General features: G+C 37.7%; 1 pseudogene; it reads right to left on the bottom strand.

The window, feature by feature from the left end:
• The window catches only part of LOC122749026, a 64232-nt pseudogene extending 39377 nt beyond the window's left edge, over positions 1-24855 (bottom strand).
• Between the last annotated feature and the right edge of the window lie 850 nt (positions 24856-25705).

The raw sequence follows: 25705 nt of genomic DNA, 5'->3' as shown, positions 1-25705 counted from the left end.
TTCTTATGAAGTTCATTGATGGCTTGCTCAATTTCATTTTCTAAAATTGTGTTATTTAAGTACTTTATTTCTTCTTCTGTTAATCTGGGTAACTTATTTTTTGTATTCATCCATTTCATTTAAATTGTCAAATTTAATGGCATATAAGTGGGCAAAATAATTCCTAACAATAGTATTAATTTTCTCTTCATTGGTGGTGAGTTCCCCCTTTCATTTTTGATACTAGTAATTTAGTTTACTTCTTTTCTTCTTTTGATTGAAATTACCAATGGTTCGTCCATTTTTTCTATCTTATTGATGTAAGCAATTAGAGATATAAACTTTCCCTTAAGTACCATTTTTGTTTCATCCTGTAAAATTTTATGTGTTGTCTCATTATTGTCATTTGCTTTTATTTTATTTTTTCAGTAACTTTTTTGTACTTCCTTTTCCATTTGGCTAATTCTGTTTTTTAGGGAGTTATTTTCCTCAGTAAATTTTTGTGTATCTTTTTCATGGTTCTCATTGCATTACTCTTATTTCTTTCCCTAATTGTTCTTCTACTTCTCTAATTTGCTTTTGAAAGTATTTTATAAGCACTTCCAGGAATTATTTTTGGGCCTGAGACCAATTTATATTTTTCTTTGAAGCTTCACCTAACTTCCCTCTGAAACAGGTAAGACAGACCTTTCCTGCCAGGCTGGTAGGCTGCTTCCCTGATCCTGAAATGATTCTGAAGCATTTTTTCTACTGATTTGGAGGGGGAATTGGGGATATCTCCAAAGGATTCCTTCCTCACTCCACCATCTTGGCACAGAAGTCCTCTATTCATACTTTCACAGATAAGTTTTTCTATAATAGTAGAATAACATATTAAGACTTCTGAAAGTCAACAATTTGTTAACCTTTTTCAAAAAGAAAATGAGAGTAGAGAGGGTGGAGTCAAGATGGCAGAGGAAAGCTAGTGACTTGCCTGAGCTCTAACCAAGACCCCTTCAAATACCTTCAAATAATGCCATAAGACAATTCCTGGAGCAGCAGAAACAACAAAAAGACGAGGTGAAAGAATTTTACAGCCAAAACCAACTTAGAAGATTGGCAGGAAAGATCTGTTGTACCAGGGTGAGAGTGGAGCACAGCCCAGCACAGACCACATCAGTGCACACCCAGCCACAGCAAAGACCCAGCTACAGCCACAGCAAACCAAAAGTAGGCCTTGGGAGCTTCTGAATCAGCAGAGGAAGCAACTGCTTCTGGAATTCAGCCCACATATGGTAAGGAGATTGAACAATTGGCCAGAAAAAGAATACAGGGATTTCTTTCATAGCAGTCAGGCAGGATTCTGCTGTTTTGCCCATACTCAGATCCAGGTCACAGTCGTGAGTGGTGGTCCCAGGTTGGGGAGGAGCACAAGCACACAAGAGCTTGAAGCCACACTGGAGGGGGATTCCCTTTATAATTCTAGTGCAGAAAAGTATGCCTGTGGTTGCTTTCAGACCAGAGCACAAGAGAAGAGAGTAGTAAATATACCTCTCCTTAAATCATACCACCTTGGAAAAACTAAATACTTACAAATTCCTAGAAACTTGGGACAGTGTGCTTTCTACCCTGGAAGCAGTGCCCCACTTTAACAAAGAGGTAAAAGTCAAGAAATGGGCTTGGAAAATGAGTTTCTATGGTGACAAGGAAGATCAAAATACACCCTCAGAATAAGATAACAAAGTCAAAGCTCCTACATACAAAACTTCCAAGAAAAATATTAATTGGTCCCAGGCCATAGAAATACTCAAAAAGGACTTTGAACATAAATTAAGAGAGGTAGAGGAAAAAATGGAAAAAGAAATGAGAGAGGTGCAAGAAAATCATGAAAAAATATCAAAAGCTTGGTAAAGGAGACACAAAAAATATTGAAGAAAATAACATCTTAAAGACAGACTAGACCAAATGATAAAAGAGGTACAAAAACCCAATGAGGAAAAGAATGCCTTGAAAATCTGAATTGGCCAAATGGAAAAGCAGGTACAAAAGCTCTCTGAGGAAAATAATTCCTTAAAAATTAGGACTGAGCAAATGGAAACAAATGACTTCATGAGAAATCAATAAATGATGCAAAACCAAAATAATGAAAAAATAGAAGGCAGTGTGAAATATCTCATTGGAAAAACAGCTGACCTGGAAAATAGATGCAGGAGAGATAACTTAAAAATTATTGGACTACCTGAAAGCCATGATCAAAAAAAGAGCGTAGGCATCATCTTCTAAGAAAATGTCAGGGAAAATTGTCCCGATGTTTTAGAACCTGAAGGTAAAATAAAAATTGAAAGAATCCACCAATCACTTCTTGAAAGAGATCCTAAAATTAAAACTCCGTGAATATTGTAGTTGAATTCCAAAATTCCTAGGTCAAGGAAAACATAGTGCAAGCAGCCAGAAAGAAACAATTCAAGCATTGTGGAACCACAGTCAGGATGACACAAGATTTATCAGCTTCTACATTAAATGATCAGAGGGCTTTGAATAGTATATTAATGAGGGCCAAGAAATTGCCATTACAACCAAGAATCACCTATCCAGCAAAACTGTGTATAATCCTCCAGGTGAAAAATGGGAATTCAATGAAAGAGAGGGTTTTTAGGCATTCTTGATGAAAAGACCTAAACTGAATAGAAAATTTGACTTTCAAATACAAGACTCTAGAGAAACATAAAAAGGTAAACAGGAAAAAGAAATTTATAAGGGATATTAAAAGTTTAAACTGTTTACATTCCTACATGAGAAGTGATACTAGTAACTCATAAGAACTTTTTCATTATTAGGGCAAATGGAATGTATTATATTTAGACAGAGGGCACAGATGTGAGTTGAATATGAAGAGATGATATCTTTAAAAATAAAATTAAGGGGTGAGAGAGGAATGTACTTGGATAAAGGGAAAAGGAGAAGTGAAATGGGGTAGAGTATCTCACATAAAAGAAGCAAGAAAAAGCATATACAGTAGAGGGGAACATGATGAGGTGCCGGGGAGTGAGTGAACTTTTCTCACATCAAAATTGACTCAAAGAGGGAATAACATACACATTCTATTGGGTATAGTAATCTATCTTATCCTGCAGGAAAGTCGAAGGGGAAGGGAATAAGGGTGGGGGGAGGTGATAGAAGGGATGGCAGATTGGGGGAGGAGACAGTAAGAAGCAAAACACCTTTGAGGAGGGAAAGGGTGAAAGGAAATGGAAAATAGAGTAAATGACATTAGCAGGGAGTAGGATGGAGAGAAATTCAGTTAGCAATAGTAACTGAAAAAATTTTGAAGCAAGTTTGTCTGATAAGGCTTCATTTCTAAAACACATAAAGAACTGAGTCAAGGTTGTTAAAATAAGAACCATTCCCTGATTGGTAAATGATCAACAGATATGAACTTTTTCAGATGAAATAATCAAAGCTATCTATAGCCATATGAAAACAAAAGTCTCTAACTCACTATTGATTAGAAGGATGAAAGTCAAAACAATTCCAGAGTTCTATCTCATATGTATTGTATTAGATAATAGGACAGCAGAGGAAAATGAAAAACATTGTAGGGCAAATGGAGAAAATGAGACATTAGTGCACTGTTGCTGGAGTTGTAAACTGATTCAAACATTTTGTGGAGTAATTTGGAACTATGGCCAAAGGACTATAAAATCTTGCATGCTCTTTGTCCTACTAATATCACTACTAGGTCAGTATCCAAAAAGAGATAAAAAACACAAAATTAAAAGACCCATATATACAAAAAATATTTATAGCAGCCCTCTTCTTGTGCAAAGAATTTGAAATTGAGGAGATGCCTATCAATTGGGGAATGGCTGATCAAATTGTGGGATAAGATTATGATGGAATTAGGACTGAGCAAATGGAACCAAATGACTTCAAGAGAAATCAATAAACAATTCTGTAGGAAATGATGAGCAGAGAAAAACCTGGAAAGACTTACATGATACAAAGTGAGATGTACTGTATGCAAAGTAACATCAATACTGTAAGATGATAAACTGTGAATGACTTGGCTATTCTCAACAGTTCAGTGATCCAAGACAACTCTGGAGGACTTATGAAAAATGTGATCCTTCTCCAGAAAAAAAGAACTGATGGTTTCTGAATAGAGATTGAAGCATATAATGTTTTTCATTTTTTTCATTTTTTTTCTTTTTCTATCACAGCATAATGTGGAAATGTTTTATATGACTACACATGTATAACTTATATTGAGTTGCTTGCATTATTAAGTGGGGGTTGTGAGGAAGGGAGGGAGGAAGAGGATTTGGAACACAAAGTTTTAAAAATCAGCATTAAAATTGTTTTTACATGTAAGGGGGGAATAAAATTTTTAAAGAAAAAAAAGAAAATGGGGTTAACCTATATTACTTCTTCTTCATGAAAAGTATATTGACTTTTGTAATCAGTACTTAATTTCCTAGTTGTTCACTAAACATCTTTCTAATACAATGTTATAAAGTTTTCCCAGAAATGAAAGTCAAGCTCCCAAATCAAGGCCACTGGATTATAATCTGCAGACTCCATTCTCTTTCTTTATATATATTTTTTCTTTTAAATCATATTATTTTCCTTCTTTATTCTTGTGTCATCCCTCCTGCTCTCCACTACCTTTCTAGAATCATACTTAGCAGGGCTTTTAATAACCTAGGCAGGGATTTTAAACCTGGGATTGGCGAACTTTATTTTTAGAAAATATTTTGATAACTATCTTTCAACATGATTCCTCTTCAATTTTATGTACCTTATCCTTTTTTTTTTTTGGTGGGGCAATGAGAGTTAAGTGACATGCCCAAGGTCACACAGCTAGTAAGTGTTAAGTGTCTGAGTCTGTATTTAAACTCAGGTCCTCCTGAATCCAGGGCTGGTGCTCTATCCACTGCATTCATTAAGTACCTATTCTCTGTCAGGAGCTATACTGGACTTTGGAATATAAACATCCAAATGCAAGGAGCATGCATTTTCTTGGAAGTAGACATACATGCCCATGTAGGTACATACATATTAAATGCATAGTAGCTCAGGGAGGTAGAAGACTAGGTGTTGGATGCAGGGATCAAAAAGATGAGAAGATAGAAATCTGAACTGAATCTTAAAGGAACAGGCCCAGTGGAAATAAGGAGGTAGAAGAGGTAGAACATGAGATCATAATAAACAAATGAATCCCCACACATAAACCACAAACAAACAAACAAAGGAATCCTAGCATTTTAAAATGTTTGCAGTGTATTTTAGTTTGTAAAGCACTTTTCTATCTAGAATGGTATGTTCTCCAAGGAGCCTTTCTGGGTTCTACTTAATACTAGTGTTTTACCTCTGTTGGCTATTTCCAATTTATCCCATGACTAACATATTTCTACATTATTGTTTGCATGTTGTCTTCCTCATTAGACTTGAGAGTAGAGGCTGTCTTTTCCCTTTTTTTGTATCTCCAATTTTTAACACAGTGCCTGGCATATAATAGGTGCTTAATAAATTCTAGTTAACTTGATACTTTATTTCAATGATAATTTGAACCTTTAAGCAACATTGTGAGTAGGTACTACAGGTACTACACTTATTTTATAGATGAGAAAACTAAAGCTCTGAGAGGTTAAGTGACACTCCCAATAGTGTCAGGGGAGAGTTTTGAACTCAGGTCTTCCTAAATCTTTGTCCAGCATTCTCTCTTTTTAATTTTTTTTTCCAGTGAGGCAATTGGGGTTAAGTGACTTGCCCAAGGTCACACAGCTACTAATGTCAAGTGTCTGAGGCCGGATTTGAACTCAGGCCCTCCTGAATCCAGGGCTGGTGCTTTACCCACTGCACCACCTAGCTGCCCCTGTCCAGCATTCTCAATGCTACACCATACTATGTAGCTCTAAGTGCTAGTGAGGTACAAGGTTAAGCTACATCAGTTCATGGCTGAAGTGAAAGTGAGATAGAGTTCATTAGAATAGAAGAGTTTGAGGAACTGGGAAGAAGTAGGTATTCAAAGTTTCAATAGTATAATTAAAAGTGATGTAGAAGAGTATGAGTCAGGAACTGAAGTTTTTAAGGAAATTAGGGAACGTTCCATGCCCCTGAAAATTAAGATTCTCCATTTCTATATCCATCCAAATTCTACTTTACCTCCAGTCCTACCTTGCCAGGACATAAGATTATTCCAGCTTTACCTAAAATGTTGTGACCTTAAATCTGGATGAAATCTTGAAGATCAAGAAGCCAAATTTTGAACATTTACAACCACCAATGCTGCTTTTGAAGAATGTATGGTAATGTAAAGATTGGAATGACCCCACCTGCTGGAGACTTACTGTAGGAAAGCTTCACTCTCTACCAGCGTCCTGACGAAAGAGAGCGCCAGCCTTGTCCCCTCTTCCTCCCACCAGCAAACATCACTTCCTGATGCCAAAGAAAAGCCACATGTTTTGCCCTCAGGTGCCTTCTCATCATGGTGGAGCTTTTGTACAGTAAGGCTCCAGCAGGTGGCATCATTCCAATTGTTACAGTAGTATGCAGTATAGTCACTTGGGCGAGAAGTGGGGTTCAGGAGTATGTCTACATCATCAACTGTAGTCACTGGTGTTGCTGAAATTTACTGGTTTTCCTGAAATGTGTTTCCATTGTTAAAAAAGGACAGTTCAGGCAAGGTGAGGGGGCAAATCCTGAAATTAGTTATTTAAAGATTAAAGGCATAAATAAAATTAATTTTTAATTAGTAAAATGAATGAGTGGAATTATCAAGTAGAAATGAAGTACATTTCAAAAATACAGAGGGTAAACATAAGCACAATGAGATACAAAGAAAAGCCAAGGAAGGAAATGAGAACAGAATAGAAAAGAAGAAATAGCAATGATATTGTAGAATTACATTGGTCAATGTATTCAGAACAATTTGACTCCCAGGGCTAAAAAAAAAAGCCAGGAAAAAAAGAAGTAGAAGAAAATATGTTGAATTACAAGGAAGTAAGCAGTTAGGAAATTCTAAAAGACTCTATTGAACTTTATACCATTGACTTGCCAAAGGCTATAACACAAAAGGAAGAAGGCATGTATGAATGGTCATCATCTACAATTAGGGATAAGAGGACTAGAGCAGAGCCATTGACTGGGGGGAGAGAGAGGGAGCAATAGAAGGTTCTAAGAAGCTGTTGGTTGTTTCAAGTTGTTAGAGGATGCTCACGGTCATTGATGCTTCCTTGGCTATGCTGATCCAGCTACTTGATGCTGAAATATTCAATATCTTATTCGGCAGTCAGTTCCCAGGGTATGAAGAGAAAGTGAACTCAACTAACACATAAAATATCAATCAATCGATAAACATTCATTATGTGCCTACTATATGCCAGGCACTGTGCTAAGTGCTAGAGGCATTGTTTTAAGCTCTGCCATTTGTTACTTGGTCAGACAACGCTATGAACTAAATGCTATCCTCATCACATAGATTAAGAAACTGAGACTCAGAGAGCTCTTATGACTTACCTAAACTCACCTAGTAAAGGACTGAGATGGTACTCAAAGTTGGACCTTCTGATGCTAAATCCTGTGTTCTCTCACTAGATAAAGGTGTGAACCAGTCAGACATGAAAGGACTGACTCCATAATCAAAGAAATTCTCAAGCAAAATGACAGCTATCCCATTAAAGACATGAATCTTTAAAGACATGAATTCACTAATGTTAAATAAAACTGGTTTCATGACTGTAAATATTTATTTTAATATCTTTTCTAAATCACTTGTTCATATTCCCCATGATGTTCAACTTACAAAAAATAATGTCATAAATCTGGTTGATATTTAACATTGTCAAAGTTAATTCGTGTACAATAACTCATATGATCATTACAAGATATTTGCCCCCAGTGATATCAGGATTTGAAAGAATAGTAGGTTGTCCATCTGACATAGTCCCAACATGTTTTTAACACATTTTCCTCATTAAATATCCTCTCTTTTAATGATCCAGGTTGCTAAGCAGGTGTGACATCCTATCAGTAATTTATCATGTCATCTGGTCAAACCACTTGCCTTTTAACTGTGATTCATAGCTAGAGACAGGGTGGTACAAACATTTCACTTACTTCCTGGAGTATTTGTGGAAATAAATGACTTAATATCCATAAGAAATTTTTAAAAAGAAGGGACTCTAGCAAGAATGATGTAATTACTATTAGCCCTTTTCTTCATGACTGTGGTTAAAAGGACATGAAGAAATAAAAGGAAAGAGGCTAAGAATTTGTCAGTGAATATTTCTTGAAGAATTACAGCTAAGTTGCTAGGTGATACAGTGCATAGGGTACTGGGAATGAACTCAAAAAGACATAAATTCAAATGTAACCGTAGACAATTACTAGCTGTGTGATCCCGGGAAAATCACTTGGTCTCTATTTACCTCAAGTTCCTTCACTACAGAATAAGAATAGTTAATAATAATAATACCTTTTTTTCAGGGTTGTTATAAGAATCAAATGGGATAATATTTTAAAGTACTTAGCACAGAGCCTGGTATTTTCTTCTTTACAATTTGTACAGAACACAGTACTAGTAGTATAAAATAGTGTGTTTGCCCTCAAGGAACTTATAATCTATGATATACTAAAACATTTTGTGGGAGGACCAATGACACATTTCAAGAGTATATAACAACTGGGACACTGATGGAGAGTATCCAATAGAAAAAAGGTGCAAATGAGCCTTTCTCCCCCAAATATAGCATAGATGGAGGGGCTGTGTAGAGAAATTCTGGGTATTGGTTTATTTTTTTGTTTTGTTGAATTTTTCCCCACTCAATTGACTAGTTGTTTTGCCATCCAATACATGGTGTAACCCTGTTGCGAGAGGCGTAATTCTAATATAGGATCATAGAAGCTTTTCAAATCAATCCCTTTGTGCAACTCAATGTTAGGTTAGAGTGAGTCAGTATTATATGGTTTCTCTTTCCCCAAGTTCCCAATTGGTACATCTCCCATTTTCTTGTTTTTCATTTATTCCTCTTGCCCCTACTGTATCATGGAAATCAAAGGAAAACATTCCAGTTTTCCAATTCTATCTCCATTCCCCAATTTCCCCTAGAACTCTTAAATCAGGTTATTACAATTACATCTAAGGCCACTTCAGTAGAGAACTTCAAAATAATGAAAGCAGGGACAGCATTACTTGCATCAAAACCTTATTCCTTCTCCAAGGAAGGGCAATTCTGTAGTCTCACTACTACATCAAGAAACAAACAACTACAACAGGGTCAGTTAAAGAGAAAGAGAAGAAAATCATCCAGGAAACACATAAGTAAAATGTACATGAATTTTACTATGCAGATGAGGAGGGAGAAAATTCCAGCTATAGATATTGACCTGTACAAAGGTACAAAGAAGGAAAGGTGAAATGTTATATATAGGAATCACCAGTTTGGCACAACAGGAGTTTGCAGGAGAGAGCTTCTACAGGTTCTGGTTGAAAATTTTTCAATACGGGCATTTATTTACACCTCAAAAATGAGCAAATCTGGACTCCATTTTTTGTTGGTTGTCTAGATTTAAGAAAGTGATGGAGAAAATGTTAATAATGCAGATTAAATTTGTTGTTTGTTTTTTTTTCTTTCAGAAATTCAATTGCTAAATATTTAGCAGCACAGCTTTAGATAAATAAATGGGTGTGTCTTGAAAATAATCTGAAGCAAGATTCTGAAAGGTTTCAAAATTTTTTTAAAAGAGGTTATATCAGAGATACAATAGGAAGTCACTATATCTTTTCAAGCAAAGGAGTTAAATATAGCCAAGCTTAGGCTTCAGAAATGGTATTGCGGCAGCTGTGTGGAAATAAATTGGAGGGGATAGGCTAGAAGCAGAAAACAGGAAACAGGAAAATATTTGAATATTCTAAATGAAAGGTAATGAGTGTTCTGAATGAGGGTAGTGGATGTGTAGGAAGAAGAGAATGGATATAAGAGAAGTTGTAGACGGAGAATAGAAAAGACAAAATAAATTGCTTATGGGAGTTGAGGAAGATAGAAGAATTGCAGATAACTGAAATTATGAACCAGAGGTAATTGGATGATTTTGAGGCCCTCAAAATATTTAGAATATTTGGAGGCAGTATCCATTTAGGAGGAAAAAGAAATTCTGTTTTGAATGTGATGAGTTTGAGATGCCTCAGGACCTTCTAGTTACACACATCCAAAAGGCAGTTAGTATTGAAGGATTGAAACTCAGGAGCAAGATAAACTCCAAATATGTAAATTTGATACTTCTTCTATATTATGACAAATTCAGCCATGGCAATTGTTGAGATCACCATGAGAGAAAGTGCATGATTGCTCCATTGTGTGGCTAAAGCAGATCAAGGCAGGTAAGGAAGCTGATAAAAAGCCTGGGTGTTTAATGGGACATCAACAGGGAAATTGAACCCCACAACTATAAGGAGAGAGGATGGAGCAAAGGGTAGGACTTTCAGCAAGAAGCTAAACTCCTTGAGGGGTCAGTGGGGATGACCTGCAGACCATTATACAGAATCCGACAGGGTCTACAACTTGTTATAGGCAGATTGAGTGAATCACAGGGAAAAAGGGCTGTTGAGCGATGATGATAAAGGAAATATATGAAAGCAGCACTGAGCTAGAAGTATGTGTACCTGTCTTTTTGGCCCAGTGTGTGTAGGGACATGCAATAACATTCTTTCAATACTAGAAATAAAGATTAGGATACAGTTATTTATTGAAGAGTCAGGTTTCCATGATTCTAAGAAGATGGAAGGAAGATTATGAAGAGGTCTGAAACAAAGAGATTCCTGTTGTGATGTTTAAAATCTAAATGTGGGTCCTAATCTGCCCCCACCCCAGTTTTAGGGGGGAAACTGGCTAAGATTTACTGATAAATTCAGTAAGAATTTAGGCTTTTAAGGATTTATTAAAGTGTATTAGAAGTTAGTGAAGAGAGAGAAGGGAAACCCTAGTTTAGATCTATTCAGTATAGCCAGAGAGAAACCCTTGCTTTTCCTAGCAGTCCACGTGAAGTCCCCGACCACACCAAAATCCTGGACAAAAAGGGGGACCTTCCTTTTCTCTGTCTACCCGCCACCAAGCCAGTTCCTGATGAAAAGAGAGATCCAGCAAGCCAGCCTCAACTTCCTACTTCCTGTCTCCCTCCCCAAAAGGGAAGGTCCTTCAAGTTGATTGGTTAAGAGTGGTCTCCTATTGATGGCATCTTCCACAGCCTCTGAGAACAGCACTCCACTCAGTGTCGGCCAGGCACGGTCTTGATTTTATCAATCTTAAGTAGGTTCTCAGTCAGTTTCTCAGTCTCACCCAATTCAATCAACTCTAAATCAATCTTCAAGTGGGGCCCCTGTCTGCCAAATCCTATTATTTTATCACACTGTTAAGGAGAGAGTGAGGGTTCCAGAGACCATAACTGAATCAGAAGGCAGGGCAGATAGGGATATAAGTCTAATAGGAATCAAGGGGTTGGGGATGACAGGTTGAGAGTTGGTAGCATGGGAAGGGAATTTTTTACTTAGGCAACTTATGACTGTTCCACAGGAAATGGGATAGAAAGAAGAGGGAGCCCACTGGCCATGGCTAGCACCATTACTAACAATTAGTTTTTTTAAATTACTAACAAGCAATCCCAGCTCCACTGGAGGGCTGAGACCTTGTCATTCTTTTCATCCTTTCCTGTAGTTAAGGCTCTTGTCCAGGACTGTGCCTGGGTAACTAGAGGCTTGGCTTGCCTCTTGATTCCTTCTTTTCCTTAATTCTTTCCAAAGGTCTTTTTTCTCTCTTACCATATATGATATGTAATCTTGATTCTGCTCACTTCCAGGAAGCCAACAAAAAAGTTTCTCCTATTCTGGTACTTGTTATTGAGAGAAGACTTAAAAAATATTTATTCCATCGTTTGCAGCACTTAGAAGGGAATTAAATGCCCTCCCATCCATCTCAGAACATTTCTGAAAACAAAGGTCAGCAAAAAGATTTTGAAGATGTATTGTTCATCTTGGCTCAATTATATAGGGGTCTTGAGAGCTTGTGAGGCATTCCATCTACAGTCCATCTGCAGTCTTCTGCTATCTGGGGGCCTGCAAAACTGAACTCCTATTTAATCACAACAATTCTTGAAATGCTCTTTGCACTAGAATTACTACCTGGGAATCAGAGGTTCTTGAGGAGTGATTCCAAATCAGGTTATGCTCCTATACTTTACATTGGCAGCCTATTTTTCAGTATGGCAGAGTCAATAACCTCCAGCTGGCAACCTGGGCAGCCAGCAATGCACCTTATATATGAAATTAAATAGTGGTATTTCATGTGTTTGGCCAGGACGAGAAATATCATATGGTCTCAGCAAGAGTTTGCAGAACCACTGGTAAATTGTGTGTGAGCCCATCTGCTTGCTACTTCCAAATGTAAAGCAAACTAATCCTCCCCTTCTATCAAAGGCAATATAGTTGAATTAATATATAATCAAAATAAGAATATTAAAATAATAACCTGATAAGAAAAGAAGGAAAATTGAATACATTTCAAAAAACAAATTAAATTACTTTGTGCCTCTATGGTATACTATGATTCTTTTTAGGACATACACTTGGGAGGGCAATCCTGGCATGTTTCATATAACCAGAGCTGGGATTAGGGCTAGGGAAGATGCACAGCACTCTAGAGTGCACAACATACAGGAAAGACATGATAGGAGATAACTTTTAATATGTCGTGTTTTAAATGAGCTAATTTTTAGCTGCAGAAAATCCCACTTTCCCTGGCACACAGGAATTCATTCTGTGATAACTTCAGTCATATTTGTTGCAATAAAAGCACACAGCCTATGGAGGGTAACACACATTTGGGAATGGATGGATAGAACTGTCATTCTTTGCCTAGGCTACACAAATGCTTCCAGGACATTGTTTCATTTCTCTAACTAGCTCTAAACATCCCTTGCTAATGGAGAGAAGCAGGTGCACAGGTAATCCCAAATAGAAACAATCACCCATTCACTTTTTCTCTCCCAAGAGGCCACATTCTGCACTTGTATTTGAAAATGGGAATATATGATATTCTGAAGTGTCAAGAAACTTCAAACAACACATTATTCTATGCTGATCAGATTCAGGAAATTTGGAGTGGGGCAGTTTCTCAGTCAGGTCCTTAGTCAGACTTCTCCACTCCACTCTGAGGATGGAAGGCTCCTTGACTGGTGCAGAGCACCAGCCTAAACATGGTTCACTATAAGGAGGAAATTAATAACAGGTGAAAATCTCAAGTCTTGTTTCTTGAAGTTCCAAGGGGTATTTCAAGCTGCAATTTACATTGTCAAGAAGATAAGAGTTCTAGTTCTGCCTGACACATACTAGGGATGTGACCCAGTGTGATTCCCTTAACCTGCCAGAGCCCCTGACAATTAATTACCCTAAGGGGTTTCCTAAACTGATGACTTCATAAATTAAGACCAAAAAAAATTCACAGAAAAGAATATGGTATCAATGTAAATGAAATAGTTACTTAAATGGAAGAAATGAGGATAGTATTTCTATATACATTTCTGCAATATGAATACTACAAATGACAGACATGGAAGTAATCCTGGAAATCACCTAGTCCAAATCATTTTTTAAAATCATAAAAGTATTTTATTATTTTCCAGTTACAAGTAAAGATGGTTTTCAACCTTTGGTTTTGTTTTGTTGTTGTTGTTATTGTTGTTTTGTTTGTTTGTTTTGGTGGTTTTTTTTTTTGCAGGGCAAAAGTGTTAAGTGTCAGAGGTGGGATTTGAACTCAGGTCCTCCTGAATCCAGGGCCGGTGCTTGATCCACTGTGCCACCTAGCTGCCCCTCAACCTTTGTATTTATAACATTTTGAGTTCCAAATTTTTATCCCTTCCTTCTCTCCCTCCTCCCCAAGACAGAAAGCAATCTGATAAAGGTTATACATGTACAATCACATTAAACACATTTCTGAATTAGTCATGTTGTGAAAGAAGAATCAGAATAAAAGGTAAAAACCTCAAAAAAAAGGAAACAGTATGGTTCAATCTGAATTCAGATTCTACAGTTCTTTTTGTTCTGGATGTGGAGAGCATTTTTCATCAGGAGTCCTTTGGAATTGTTTTAGATCATTGTATTTCTGAGAAGAGCTAAGTCTATCAAAGTTGGTCATCACACAATGGTGCTGTTACTGTGTACAATGTTCTCCTGGTTCTCCTCACTTCACTCAGGATCAATCCACTTAAGTCTTTCCAGGGTTTTCTGAAATCTGCCTGCTCTTCATTGCTTATAGCACAATAGTATTCCATTACATTCATATACCACAACTTGTTCAGCCATTCCCCAATTGATAGGCATTCCTTTGATTTCCAATACTTTGATACCACAAAGAGAGATGCTGTAAATATTTTTGTACATGTGGGTCCTTGTTCCTTTTTTATGATCTCTTTGGGATGTTGACCTAGTAGTGGTATTACTGGATCAAAGGGTATGCACAGTCCCATAGCACTTTTGGCATAGTTCCAAATTGCTCTCCAAAATAGTTGGATCAGTTCACAATTCCATCATTGGAGTTCCAATTAGTGTTCCAATTTTTCCACAGCTTCTCCAACATTTATTTTCCCTTTTTGTCATATTAGCCAATCTGATAAGTGTTAGGGGGTACCTCAGGCTTGTTTTAATTTGCATTTCTTTAATCAATAGTGATATGGAGAATTTTTTTCATATTACAATAGATAACTTTGATTTCTTTATCTGAAAACTTCCTGTTCATATCCGTTGATGAGTCCAATTTATTTTACAGAAAAAAGAAACTACCATACAACTAGTTAGTGGCAGAGTTAGGACTAGAATCTAGGTATCCTAAATCATTGAATATTAACAATAATAATTGTTATTTTAGGGATTATTGACCCTTTTCCTTTTTCTGTAGGTTGGTGATATCAAATTATGACATTTTAAATGAAATAATGTATTTTCTTTCAGTGGTTATCAAGTGTGGAGCTGAACAATGGGTGCTGGTACTTTACCCTTCCTTTTTCTCTCTTACCTTTAGTATTTGGGCTGCCATAGTGGACATTGCATTAGTGACCAGTGGCTAGAGCCCAACCCTGCCCCCATGTTCTGAAAGTCCCTATTTCTTTTTCCTCCCCTGATTTTTTACCTTACTCCTGATAATGCTTATATTTCCTAGTACACATCTGGTTGCCATGTTGCAAAGTAAAGTCCTTTCCTTAACTATATACTTTTTCTCTCATCCTTTATTAGAAATTGGGGGCCTGTAAAGGAAAGTAACCAGAGACTTAATGAGACATAGAACCACCTTTTCTCTATGTTACTTGCAAAAAATATGGTTGAGCACATTGTTAAATCTGCCATGGAGACACTTACTGACCTTGTGCAAATTGCTTCATCATTCAGTGACTTTGAATTTCCCATCCATAAAATGGGACTAAAATTTGTCTTTGTTTCTCATAGGACATTTTGATGATTATTAATGAGACATAGTCTTTAGAACACTCCATTCCTCAGAGAAAGACTATAAATAGATCTATTTATTCTATACTCAGGCTTTTCCTCCTGCCTAGTAGACAGAGCTTCTAATTATGATTTGTCCTACTAAAGACCACAAAGCTACAGCTGTTCACTCCTCCCCATCCCAGCCCCATTTCCTTCTATTAAACTGGTCATCATGTTCTCTTCCTATAGCTCATCTATGAATGCTTTAAAGTGAGGCCAGGGTCAGCCCCAGGCAAGATGAGGAAGTAGGCAAAGGCTCTTTCCTTGATCGTCCAGCTCACCTTTCTAAAACATTTTCCAGAAAATTAGCAATTTACCATACTGCCACCAACAGATGCCCACTGCTGATCTGGGTCCATTCTGTCCGGGAAGAAAGTAATCAGATAAAATAATTAAAACAATCTATTGTTGCCCCAACCAAGAGTGTGTTTTGAAAGTGCATATACAGAGAATATAATTAATTGGTAATTGGTGCATTTCAGATTGCATGGACTTTTGTGGAGAGTGTTCTTGGGGCTGGGTAGAGGAGGGAGGCTGCTCAGGTGTCAGTTGAGGTTATCTGAGTTATGGGACTTGTCCACTGAGGCATTTTTATGTAATATTTTATTTATTTATTTATTTTGAGGGGCAATGGGGGTTAAGTGACTTGCCCAGGGTCACACAGCTAGTAAGTGTCAAGTGTCTGAGGCCATATTTGAACTCAGGTCCTCCTGAATCCAAGGCCGGTGCTTTATCCATTCTGCTACCTAGCTGCCCCTGTATGTAATATAGAACAATGACCTAAGAGTGTGTAATTCCACAACAAACATTCAATTTAAAAACCATTATCATCATTTACAAACTACATACTAATAAGATATAACACATGTCTTTTCTAATCAAATTATCTGTCTACCTCCTCTTTACTGGTAACTCAGATGTTATCCCTAATGCACTCAGCTTTTATAGGTGACTGTCTGCTTCATCTTGATAGGAGCCAGGTCTCCATGCCATTTCCTGGCCCACTCTCTGCCATGCAGCCATTTATATGTCTCCTTTCCCTCTTGCAGCTCCCCTGTATAGATTGTTTTCCTCCATTAAAATGTAAGCTCCTTGAGGACAAGGACTGACTTACTTGTCTTTGTATCCCTAATCTTTAGCACAGTGCCAAGCATTTACATAATGAGTGCTTAACAAATGCTTTTGGACCTAATAATTATTAATGAAAATAATAACACATATACATGTAGAGAATGAATCAGATAAGTTTCCTAATTAATTCAATGAACATACAGGATGGTGAGTGTTTGGGACTTTATACAGTATTTCTTTTTTCTTTTCTTTTTTTTTGGGGGGGAGGCAGTTGGGGTTAAGTGATTTATCCAGGGTGACACAGCTATTAAGTGTCATGTCTAAGCCGGATTTGAACTCAGGTCCTCCTGAATCCAGGGCCGGTGTTCTATCCATTGAGCCACCCAGCTGCCCCTTTATACAGTATTTCTGATGAAAGTTATAGATATATCAACTAGCACCTCATTGAAGGTGAGGATATCTACTTGATGGGCATACACTGAGGCTGGAATAATTGGCTTGAGCTGTATCAGGCTGTTTTAGATTAGTTTATTAGTTCAGACCCTTGTTATCTGGAACCCCTTTTTCTCTATAAAAAGAGGGATAGATTAGAGAGTCTACCATTTGCCTGGATTTTAGAGAGATCCAGAAAGAACTTAACATGGGTCAGAAACATGAATGTAGAATTTTAGACACCTTAAGGGGCATTTGTGCACAACGTCATCAGTGACCATAGTGGTAATAGCATTGATATTGCCCTTTGAGGTTTGCAAAGTGCTTTATAAATATTATCTCACTTCATCCTCACAACAGCCCTGTGAGGTTTATAAATGAGGAAACTGAGGCAGGCAGAGGTTGTGACTTGCTCAGAGTCACATGGCCAATACTTCTAAATTTGAATTTGACCTCAGGTCATCCTGACTCCAGATTCAGGGTTCTATCCACTGTGCCACCTGCTGTATAGATGACCATTCCTACCCTTTATTTTCCATTATAATTGGTTTCCTTCAGTTAATAGTCAATAGCATTCATAAAGCACTGACTATGTGACTGGCAAGAAAAACAATTCCTGACCTCAAGGAGCTTATAATCCAATTGGGGAATACAATAAGAATTGGATTCCAAAAGGAAGCTGAATAGGGCCACAGGAGGATGTGGCCGGAGGTTATCAAACAAGGCTTGTTTCTGGAGTCAAATAAAGCAAAACAGTTGATGCTGGAAAATCCTGAGGTTTTTATAAAGAAACATTTTGGGAAGAGTTTATTGCCCTACTCTCAAACCCTCCAGTCAGAGGGAAGAGGCAACTGAGGGTGCTGAGAATGTGTTGAGCATCAAAGATGAATCAGTCTCCATGATAATGAAATTTCGGTTTATCCTATAGTAGCTAAGAGATTCCTGAAGTTGAAACTGAGCATAGCAAATGATGGATTTTTTTTTTTTTGGCATTCAAAGATATTGTTCTGAGATGCCCATAGGCTTTCCCACTCTGCCATGGGAATCCACAACACAGAGAAGCAAAAGAAACTCTAGAATCTGCTATGCTGATCACATAGCTAAATAAATGTTCATATTGGGATCTGAGGCTAGATCTCCTGGTATTCTTCAAAACTCCCACCATGAGCAAAGCACTGTGCCAGGAACGGTAGAGATACAAAGTGTAAACGAGTCAAGGGTTCCTGCCTTTAAGGAGTTAAGGGGGATTGGAAAATATACTTCTTAATTACAGTTTTAAATGATTCTTGATAGGTAAATAAAAAGTATACATAAAGTAAGTGCTATTCAGCTCAATGGAACAAAGCTTAGGTATGTAACAAGCATTGTAAGATTCGGCCCCTTCACTTAAATTCTAACAAGGAGCCACTAAAGCTTCTTCAGATTTCTTAGAAGGGTGGGTTTGTACTGTTGCTTTAGGCATATCAGTTGGGAAATCATGAGGAGGAAAGACTGGAGAGAGGAGAGACTTGAGGCAGGGAGACCCTTTAGGAGACCATGGCTGTAGTCCAGAAAAGACATGATGAGGGTCTGAAGTAGGATGGTGACCATGTGAGGAAAGGGAGGGAGACAGATAGGAGGGATATTGTGCAGATAGATTTCATGGACCTTAGCAATTGCGTGGTTGACTATATGAAGTGAGGGGGAATGAAGAGTAGAGAGATTACTAGGAGGAAAAATGTAGAGAGGAGAGAAGAGTGTCTAAGACAGAACTCTGGGTGATATACCCACATGTAAAGGTGAAAATCCTAAAAGGAGAAATGCCATTTTTGACTTGGAGATCAGGGAAGTTTTCATTGAAGAAATGGCATTTGAGTTGCAATGTAAATAATGGGGGAGAAGGTAGCTAGATATCAGTTTGTACAGAAAAAATACCTGGAGGTTTAGTAGATTGCAATCTCAAAAAGAGTAACAGGATTCTATGGGGGTGGGGGGGACTTTGTATTGCAATCTCAGTCTACATTAAGACAGATAACTAGAGGCATAGAATCCAGGATCGGGGAGGTGATGTCCTGGTCAACTCACATTTAATTTACTATGTCAAGTTTGGAGGTCACATTTTTGGAATGCAATTGATAAGTGGGGGAGCTTGAAGAGGAGGGCTGCTAGAAAAGTAAATGGCATAAAGATCACAGCATATGAAGGATATATTGAAGGCACTGGGACATTTAACCTGAATAACACAAGATTAGGGAGAGGGAGTTGATAACTGACTTCCAAGTATTTGAAGGACAGTTAGTTATATAGAAGAAGACTCATATGGGAGAAGATTTCTTCCAGAGGGGAGAAGTTGCAGACATGGCTATTTGGCCATTAGTGTATGGAAAAACTTTCTGATCACTATATCCTGTCAAAAGCCTTCCCCAGGGGCAGCTAGGTAGCACAGTGGATAGAGCACCGGCCCTGGAGTCAGGAGTACCTGAGTTCAAATCCAGCCTCAGACACTTAACACTTACTAGCTATGTGACCCTGGGCAAGTCACTTAACCCCAATTGCCTCACTAAAAAAAAAAAAAAGCCTTCCCCAGGAGGCAGTGATTTTTCTTTCACAGGAGATCTTCAAGAAAAGTCTGAATATATTGCTTCTTTAGTGCTATGCCAAAAATCATATTCTAGCTTAGGCACAGATTAAATTCTGAAGTCTCTTCCAACTCTGAGATTTTGTGATAGCATGGAATAGATTAATTAGGTGGAAATTGTGGTAAGATAATGGAATTTGGCAGACTGATTGGGATGGGCCACACCTGTCCTGTCCTGAGTGGTCTTCTCCTTCACCTTGCACCACCAGAAAGGGAAGTGACTCCGGAAAAAGACTGAGCTCCCCTCAGTGAGCGTTTACTCGCCCTCCCCCCAAAATTGGAGGTCCTTCAAAGTGCCTGTGGATAGTGGTTTCTCCTGCTGACATCAGCAGCATACATCACTCAGGACAGGACAGGTGTGGCCCATCCCAATCAGTCTGCCAAATTCCATTATCTTACCACAAAAATAGTTTAACTTTTTTGAGCCTTAGTTCCCCCAGTCTCTAAAATGAGGATATTAATACCTTTACTACCTACTTCATGGGCTTGTGAAGAAAATTCTTTAAAAACCTTAAAGTGCTACAGAAACATGTTATTATTCTCTTAGTGGCTTTGTTTTGATGGTTTCATTTTCTGATAAGGTGGAATATGCTTTTCAATATGTTCTTTCATGAAAGAGCATTGAAGAAAGTTGAGAAAATGCATAATTTAGGAGAGCTGCCCCATGAAGAAATGCTTTCTACATCCTCATATACATTTTAAAGAGGAAGGGGACCCATTTTAAAGGGAAGGAAGAATAAACAAATATGTTTAAAAAAAGAAAAAGCCTCCCCCACAACCACCCACCCACACACACACCCACACGCACACCATGAAGTCCCTATGAAACTGAGGAACTGAGAGTCTGAAAGGGATATTTATTTCTATCTTTAACCATGAAAAGTTAGCCTTGATATCTGCCTCCCTTCCAATCTGAATGTATCACCTTGAGATCACAGCAATGGCCAGCTATTCCCCAGCTCTGCCATTGATTTTTAGAGTCTTACTGTTTCTCCTTTTAAACCATTGGCCAGAGAGAACAAAAGAAGCTTCAGGGTCATCCTTTCTTATTAATTGTGACTTATAATTAAAGTAGAAGTTAAAGTTAATAGATCTCAATAAATATTCTTCAGTTTAGGACTCGAGGATAGAATCAGAATTAGAAGCAGCCTTAATTCCATCAAAGGGCTCTGGGCTATGAATCATCAGCAAAGACTTCTTTCCCCTTTCCCTTCCTATAACCTGTAAATAGGAGAGCATGGGAGATGTGTTTAACTAAGGATTATGGAGGATAGAAGTATCTGTGAAGCAATAAACAGCTTTGTGAAGCTGGGGGAAATGCCAAAGCTAGGGCTGAGGTATTTGATGGTGGCAAAAGTCATTTCCTGAAATGCCACGAATCATATACCAGCAGGCGAGAAGATAACAGATCACTGTGTAGATAGGGATAGCAAGAAATCATTGTTTGTGGATGGCATCCAAAAATGATAAGTTTGGGGAAATATGCATTGGAATTTCAATGCCAACATTATCTTGGAGATTATGTTGGACTAAGAGAAAGTCGAGGTGTGTTCTACCTCACGCCTGATTTTGTGGTGTCATGTTGGGAGATATCTGGGTCTTATTTGTTCTGTGGATAGGTAAAGATGTGGAAAATAATATTCCATGCCTACAAACAATATTGCTTTGGGGAACACTTACAATAACTTATTTTCACTGTATGGTTGAATCTGCTCCCAGATGCAAACTCGCAAATCAGTGCAATGTCTGCTTCTTTCTGTTTCACATGATTTCAGTGATCTGCTACTGTCTATTGAGCTCAATAATTTAACTTATTTTTTTTTAATTAAACATCAATTATATGCAAGACAGCCCTTGGATCAGGTACTGCTATTGACACTAGCTACGTGGATCTAGCCTGTAAGGACTGGTAGAGGGAATTTACTCTTTAGAGTTCCTTATGCTAATGAAACCACAGTCTCAGTCCCTATTCCTAGGGACTTTGAGTTCACATCACCTGGGCCTTTTAGCCTTAGGTCTCAAAACAAGCCTAAGCTTCTTCAAAATCTTTTTTATGCTGAATTCACTGCAGAGAAAACAAAGCTCTATGAAAGGTTTGGCTTTGGGGACTTTAGCTCAAACTGTGTTTTCTGTGTTTATAGGTTCAGTCTTCTTAGCTAAGAAAGTGTGACCTGATGTGAGCCCTAAAGGCAGATATTCTTTCTCTTCTGATCTGGACATTGATTAAACTCTTTGAACCATTCATTCCAGTCTTTGCTGACCCCAACCTTAGTCAGAAATATGTTTAATCACATGTGGAGTTTTACTTTGCTTGAATATTTTCTTCTTGAAGAATTCTTTTTAACAGTACAAGAAAAGCTGTTAATCTGCTCCTATGTTGTAGGATGAGATTTAAAAAAATTTTTTTAAAAACTTTTTAAAGATTGCAATTGAGGTTATGCAGAATAACTTGATATTAAAAAATCACTAAATATTGTTTGTTCTTATCTCAGCGTAATTCCAATGTGCCTCATCTCATATCCTGTACAATCCGAGAGGCTCACCAAATGATAACGACAGCCCCAGTGCAATAATGAACTCTGGAGCACTGCAGAGCAGGAGGATATGATAATGCCAGGAAGAATATGAAAAGACTGTCATTTGAGGATATTTCTAAAATCAGTGCATGGAAAAAGAAGAAAGGGAGTTCCAAGGAAGTTTTCCTTGTTAGGAATTTTGTTGATATTTCATATGTAGTCCCCCCCCCCCCAGCCCCTGCTATTTTAGAAAACAGTATACACTTTCCAAAAAAATTCATGTCACATTTTTGCATTTAAAACACTCCTGAACAATGAGATGTCTGATGTGACGATTTCAAACAATACCACTTATTTTAGTATAGTCAAAGAGTTACCATGTCTTTGAAAATGGTCCTTCTCAGGGGCAGCTAGGTGGCACAGTGGATAAGGCACCAGCCTTGCATTCAGGAGGATCTGAGTTCAAATTCAGCATCAAACACTTGGCACTTACTAGCTGTGTGACCCTGGCTAAGTCACTTAACCCTCATTGCCCTGAAAAAAACAAAAGAAAGAAAAGAAAATGGTCCTTCTCAGGCTCCTATATAGTTTATAAGTTGTGATTATTCAAGGAATTATATGAGACACTAAGGAGAGGTGAATTTTAAAATGCATTCAATAGTTCAGTTCAACAAGAATATATTATATGCCCACTATTTGCTAGGCACCTTACTGGGTGCTAAAGACACCTAATTGTCCTGTGAGCTCAAACAATGTGGTTAATCTCTAACACAGTATAGATTATACCTTCCTTTCCTGTGAAACTCTTTGCTCCATCCTTCCTTACATCCTCCTTGAGAATCTATCTGAAATATACTGGGGTGGTGTGGGCAGGGTAGCGGATTTCCATCAGTTAACCATCAGGTATCCCTCTGTCTTACTATATCACTCTTTCATCTTTTTCCCTGATTTCTCTAATGACTTAAATTAACAATGTTTCTTTTGCATAAGCATTGACTTGTAATGTGCTTTGGTCTACTTATACTTGCCACATGCCTCTCCATTTTCCATTGGGCAAGCTTCAGTTTCAGGTCTTTGGAGGCTGGTATGTGTTATAATAAGCACCCATACAACAACATCAGAAGATATGGGTGGGGTTTGGTCCAGACTTGTGATTACACTCACATAAGCAGTATGGAAATTGCCTCCACAGAAGATCAGCAGCTTGCCTGAAGCACATAGACTTAGAGAAGGGCCAGAACATGGAAAAGTTAAATGACTTGCCCAAAGTCACATAGCTATATTTTCCAGAGGTCACACTTAAACCCAGGTCTTCCCAAATCTAAGACTGGTTTTCTATCCACTTCCCCCATTGTATATATTCATATATTCATATATATATGAAGGACAAATAACAGAAATATTAATGATCAGGTGGTTATTGAACAAAACTCTTTTATATCTTTCAAGGAATCTCATATAATTTTTACATATACGAGGGAGAGGATTTGTTACATGTGATGTTTTGATGTGTTAATTCAAATTCTATTTTATAGTTGTTGTTTGTCCTTCATTCCCAAAGAGGACCATGACATCAGGGTGATGTCATGACTTGCACTGAATTGGATTTAAGTGAGGGAGAGCTGTGCAAGATAACCAACCTCACTCTCTCTTCCAGAGCCATCTGGGTCCAGTGGCAAAATATTCATCAAGACAAGTGGAGATGACCCTGGTTTTAAGGCAACTGGGGCTAAGTGACCTGCCCAGGGTCACACAGCTATTAAGTCTCTGAGGTGAGATTTGAACTCAGGTGCTTCTGATGAAATTTTGTCCTTTCCACATTAGTCACTTATCATTTAGAGGTAAAGTTGTGGCCTAATATAGAATACTGCTTGTAAAAGGACTGCTTTTGTCTTTTAATCTATTTGTCAGTGATCCATGTAAAGCTTACTCTCTTAAAATGTTTATACTGTTGGGAAAGTAGGCACATAGATTCATAGTTATTGACATTCTATTGGACACCTTTATTTGGTGAAAATAAAATTTAAGTTTTTTGTCTGTATCTTATGTGTAGATATTTTGAAAACTGATGCCTTAGTTCATATGAGGATGATAATCATAATAAGTAAAATTTATATAGTACTTTTGGGTTTGCAAAGTGCTTTACAAATACTATTTTGTTTTATCTTTACAACTCTAGGAGGTAGGTACTATTATTATCCTCATTTTTAGATGAAGAAACTGAGGCAGACAGAAGTTAAGTAACTTGCCCAGGGTCACCCAGCTAGTAAGTGTCTGTGTAGCATTTGAACTCATGGCTTCCTAATTCCAGGGCCAGCACTGTATATAATGTGCCACCTAAGTGCCCTGCATTTGCTCAGTGTTCTCTCACCTCAGACACTTACTAGCTGTGTGACCCTGGGCAAATCACTTAACCCCAATTGCCTTAAAACATCTGGGGCCATTTCCAGTCGTTCTTACATATATCTTACGACTGGACCTAGATGACTTTGGAGGAGAGAATGAGGTTGGTGACCTTGCACAGCCCTCCCTCACTTAAATTCAATTTAGTGAAAGTCGTGAGTGATATCACTTGATGTCATGGCCCTCCTGGGGAACAAAAGACAAATAACAACAATGTGGCCTAATCCAGCTACTTTTCCTACCTCGGTTTTCTTCACTGCCACTTCTCCTTCCTCTTCTAGCATGTCTGGGAATGTGATGATAGAGTGCAAATGTGGTGGTTCCATTGTCTTTCATACTACAAAGGTTTGTTACAAAGGTCTTGGATAATGGATTCCATGTTTCTTCCATTTGCTGTCTTTCCAGTTTCATACTTTTATGCCCTCAGGATGTCTTTCCTTAGTTTGGCCCCTTGACAAGCTTTCTTCAAAATGATTTTTCTCTCCACTAATTCTTGATATCTATAAGGCAATGCTGTTGATAATCATCTCTTATCCTTTTCCATAAGGTATTACAAATGAGCTAATATTCTAAGTCAGTAGAGTCCTTGTTTGCCATATTTCTGAACTTGGCAAGTTCATCGAGTGATGGTTTTTAGGTTCATTTTATTTCAGTTATGGCTATTGATTAATAGACATTAAATTGCTCTAAGAAATAATCATAATTGTTCTTAATGCCCTTTCCTTCATCCAACACTCATTATCTCAGGACTAATAATTTATTTAGCTATATCAGATTGGAATTATTTTAATTACTCATCATATCCTTTTATCAATTTTATCATTTCTTCTAGTCTTATCTTGACTTTGTTCTTTGCTCTAACAAGTCATTGATTTGATTGAGAACAGAAAGCTGATTCATAAAGGATTCCCACATTAACAAGTTATATCTAGTCTATTAAAATACAGTCAATTTCATTTTTTGTTGATTATATTTGGTGCTTATCACTTCCAGTATCTTAAAATCCTTTTCTTGAAGAAAGTATTCAAGGGGCATCTGTACAATTCTACAAGTTTTTTGGCCTGGGGATATAAAAGAAAAAAAAAGACAAGGAGGCAACCTGTTACTGGGGGTGATTATAATTATGAATTATAACAATAATTTATATTTGTATAGCACTTTCTTATACATAAAGGT

Source organism: Dromiciops gliroides, chromosome 1 (assembly GCF_019393635.1).
Source record: "Dromiciops gliroides isolate mDroGli1 chromosome 1, mDroGli1.pri, whole genome shotgun sequence".
NCBI classification, from domain to species: Eukaryota; Metazoa; Chordata; class Mammalia; order Microbiotheria; family Microbiotheriidae; genus Dromiciops; species Dromiciops gliroides.
This window is presented reverse-complemented; position numbering and strand designations above follow the sequence as displayed.